Source organism: Cervus canadensis, chromosome 7 (genome assembly GCF_019320065.1).
Source record: "Cervus canadensis isolate Bull #8, Minnesota chromosome 7, ASM1932006v1, whole genome shotgun sequence".
Classification (NCBI taxonomy): Eukaryota; Metazoa; Chordata; class Mammalia; order Artiodactyla; family Cervidae; genus Cervus; species Cervus canadensis.
This window is the reverse complement of record NC_057392.1, coordinates 6,830,184-6,834,833: the sequence shown is the minus strand read 5'-3', so window position 1 is coordinate 6,834,833 and position 4,650 is coordinate 6,830,184. Positions and strand designations below refer to the sequence as shown.

At 41.5% G+C, this 4,650-nt stretch overlaps 1 pseudogene; it reads left to right on the top strand.

Annotated features, from left to right (window-relative positions):
• The first annotated feature begins 4,219 nt into the window (after window positions 1-4,219).
• LOC122445702 lies at window positions 4,220-4,353 on the top strand (annotated as a pseudogene).
• Window positions 4,354-4,650: the final 297 nt, after the last annotated feature.

Sequence of the window (4,650 nt, the reverse complement as noted above, 5' to 3'; positions counted from 1 at the left end):
GTGTCCCAACCTGGAAAGATTTGGTGAGGAGTTTTATAGAAATGGTTGAAGGGTGGGATTGCTGATAAGATTAACATGTCTTTCTAGTTTTGGGGTAGTCTCTTGATGAGTTTCTCTGGTTTCCTTAATCTGGTCTCAGATAGTCTTCTCTGGAAGGAAAAATGCAAACATCTTCCATTTGTTTGGGGATTTTAATTCTATAAAGAGCTTAAAGATATTGTGTGTATCCCTTTAGGTGAACCATGACCCTACCTCAAGGCTGCACTAGTTTTTCTTGGCTGCTCCTCCAACTGTCTCTTTATCCTCGCCCTTCCCTGACTGGCAGCTGTTCCAAGCATCTGCCCTTTGGAACTCAGGAAGGGTCATGGGGGCTGAAACGTTTTTCCTACTAACAAGAAATGGGAGACATATTTCGATGCTGTTCTCTCAGATCACCCCACCCTCGCCTTCTCCCATAGAGTACAAAAGTCTGTTCTGTTCATCTGTGACTCTTTTTCTGTCTTGGGTTATCATTACCATCTTTCTAAATTCCATATATATGCGTTGGTATACTGTATTGGTGTTTACCTTTCTGGCTTACTTCACTCTGTATAATGGGCTCCACAGTGCTCGGGGCTGGTGCACTGGGATGACCCAGAGGGATAGGATGGGGAGGGAGGTGGGAGGGGGGTTCAGGATGGGGAACACATGTAAATCCATGGCTGATTCATGTCAATGTATGGCAAAACCCACTACAATATTGTAAAGCAATTAGCCTCCAACTAATAAAAATAAATGGAAAAAAAAAAGAAAAAAAAGAAATGGGAGACATAGGCTCCCATGCCCAGGAGTCCTACAGGCTCCTGTTTGGTTTCACTGCCCCCTCCTACCCATCTCATGTTCTTGATCAGTAGGGAAATGTATCTCATAGCAGGGAGTGTGTTATAGTCTACTGTACTGTGCCTTAGATTTTCCTAGTATGTGGGTTTTTTTCCCCAGATTCTAGACATAGGAGGAGAAGAAGCATGCTCCCAGCAATACTCAGGCCACTATGTGAAACTGACTATGTCCATAGAAAGGGAAAGGTGAACCACTATGATAGTACTGTTTTGTGAGTCTGCTTACAGAATCCTTCTTATGACCTATGAAGATAAGTGTTACTGTCCCCACTTTATAACCTAGGGCATAGAGTCACAGATGTAATATAATCTAAGTTACCCTAAAAGTAAGTGGCAGAGTTGGGACTGGAACTTGTGTTGAAACAGAAGGGAAGGGAGCAGAGTACAACATTTAAAAGAATGACATAGCCCTAGGACATGACATAAACTGATTAGAACCAAATAGATCCAAGATGAACTTCCAGTAGACCTTGAGCCTCAGTAAAAGTGTTAGTGAAAGTGTTAGTTGCTCAGTCATGTCTGACTCTTAGCAACACTATGAACTATAGCCTGCCAAGCTAGCTCCTCTGTCCACGGAATTCTCCAGGCAAGAATACTGGAGTAGATTGCCATTCCCTTCTCCAGGGGATCTTCCCAACCCAGGGATCTAACCCAGGGCTCCTGCATTGCTCAGTGCAGCACATCAGCAAGCTAAATGATACACCCACAGATGCCATGACAGTTCCAAGTCCATAAAGGTTAAAAAGTGGGCAGTGGCCCAATTCCTGGAAATCTCCACCCCTTTCCCCAAAACCCTTTTTTGGATCATCAAAAAAGCAAAAGAGTTCCAGAAAAACATCTACTTCTGCTTTATGGATTGTGCCAAAGCCTTTAACTATGTGGATCACAACAAACTGTGGAAAATTCTTAAAGAGATGGGAATACCAAACCACCTTACCTGCCTCCTGAGAAATCTGTATGCAGGTCAAGAAGCAACAGTTAGAACCAGACATGGAACAACAGACTGGTTCAAATCAGGAAAGGAGTACGTCGAAGGCTGTATATTGTCACCCTGCTTCTTTAAGTTATATGCAGAGTAGATCATGGGAAATGCTGGACTGGATGAAGCACAAGCTGGGATCAAGATTCCTGGGTGAAATATCAATACCCTCAGATATACAGATGACATCACACTTAGGGCAGAAAGTGAAGAACTAAAGAGCCTCTTGATGAAAGTGAAAGAGGAGAGAGGAAAAGTTGGCTTAAAACTCAACATTCAGAAAACTAAGATCATGGCATCTGGTCCTATCACTTCATGGCCAATAGATGGGGAAACAATGGAAACAGTGACAGACTTTATTTTCTTGGACTCCAAAATCACTGCAGATGTCAACTACAGCCATGAAATTAAAAGACGCTTGCTCCTTGGAAGAAAAGCTATGGCCAACCTAGACAGCATATTAAAAAAAAGAGACATTACTTTGCCAACAAAGGTCCATCTAGTCAAGGCTGTGGTTTTTCCAGTGGTCATGTATGGATGTGAGAGTTGGACTATAAAGAAAACTGAGCGCTGAAGAACTGATTCTTTTGAACTGTGGTGTTGGAGAAGACTCTTGAGAGTCCCTTGGACTGCAAGGAGATTCAACTAGTCAATCCTAAAGGAGATCAGTCCTGAATATCATTGGAAGGGCTGATGCTGAAGCTGAAGCTCCAATACTTTGGCCATCTGATGTGAAGGACTGACTCACTGGAAAAGACCCTGATGCTGGGAAAGATTGAAGGCAGGAGGAGAGGGGGGACAACAGAGGATGAGACAGATGGTTGGATGGCATCGCCAACTCAATGGACATGAATTTGAGCAAGCTCTGGGAGTTGGTGATGGACAAGGAAACCTGGAGTGCTGCAGACCGTGGGGTTGCAAAGAGTCGGGCATGACTGAGTGACTGAACTGAATTTCCCCAAGTGGCTGGAATACTCCTCCCACTCATTAGCATATGAAATTACCCACCCCTATAAAAACTGACAACCCCATATCCTGGGACCGCTCTCTCCTACTGAGATGGTCCACACTCTGTGGAGTGTGTTTCTAAGTAAATTCACTTTTTACCTATCACTTTATCTCTCACTGAATTGTTTCTATGATGAGACATTCAGAATCGGGGCTTCATTAAGTCCTGAAATGAGGTGTGTGATCTCAATTGAAAGACCATGGGTTCAACTCTCAATTTGAGTTTCAGTTTCACAGTCATTCACCCACTCACTCTAGTCTCCTTCTGGGCATGGTTTACCTGCTCAAGGAAGGGAACCAATTTGCAGGCAATTCATTCAAAGGAAGGAATATTTATGTGAAACAGCTTCAGGGGCAGGCCTCTGTCCCTCAGTCCATGAGTGTTTCTCCAATTGGGACCCTCGGGGCTGTGTGAAGATGACTTGCTGCCACCTGCCTTCAGAGTCAACAAAGCATACTGGGCTTTGGAGTCAGAGAACTAGGTTTAAATCCCAGTATCATAATTTCTTAGCTGAGTTAGCTTCACAATGTCTCTGATTGTTCACAGATAACAAATATTGTGAGGATATCTCTGAGCCTGGGTTTTCTAGTCATTTAGAAAGAAATTTGATATATAAAGTCCTGCTGCTTGGAGTAATGACTGATGAAAAGCTGTCTTGTGCTGCCAATGAGGCCCAGGGATGCAGGCCCAGGTTGGTCCCGGCCATGCTGACATTTGCTGCCCGACTGGAAATATCCAAAATATCACCACTGGAGAGGGACTGTGAACAATTATTATGAGTTTTGAGTTCAGAGACAGAGGTTGAGAAAAATAAACCTTCTCACTCAAGGTGAGATTGTAAATGAAAATTCCTAAACCTAAGAGAAAATAAGAGAAAGGTGGACAATTGTGAGCTGAATTTACTCCAGGTGAAATAAATTTGACCATGGAAAAATTAATTTTAAAAAGGCATATTTAGGATCCTCAAAGAGATAAAGAAATGACCTCCATGAATTAAAAGATATTTGTGGAATTAAATAGGCAAAATGAAACAGGACCAGTGGATATGGGAAAAAAAAAAAAACCCTATTTGAAACCCTGGAAAAATAAACAAATGGAATATTAAAATATTGATGGACTCAACTTTAGATTGGAAAAAATTAGAAGAGAGTAGACAAATTAATTTAGAATATGGCATAAGAAGATTAAAATAAAAAATCAGTTAGGAGACATGGAGAAACTGTAAAGTGAGTTAAATTTTCAGAAAAAAGAATAAAGGAATTGGTGGCATAATGAAGTATGCATCTTAAAAATGAAAAGAGTAAAACATAGATGTAAATCTTTATGACCTTGGATTAGGAAATATTTATGACAATCGCTTCTCGGCCTTTTGGCTAAGATCAAGTGTAGTATCTTTTATGACACCAAAAGCTTAAGCAACAAAACTAAAACATTGATAAACTAGAAATCAATAAACTTAAAATTCTTTGTTCTGCAAAGGACACTATTAAGAGAATGAAAAGATGATATTTTTTCCAATTATGTATCTGATAAGGGACTTGTATCTTGAGTTTATAAAGAACTCCTACAGCTCAATGATATAAGGACAAATTGTTGTCATTGTTGTGCAATTGTGTTCAACTCTTTTGTGACCCCGTGGAGTGTAGTCCACCAGGCGCCTCGACCTACGGGATTTCCCCGGCAAGAATACTGGAGGAGTTGCCATTTCCTTCTCCAGGGTATCTTCCTTTAACCCCTGACCTTAATGCAGGGATTAAACCCACATCTCCTGCATTTCCAGGATT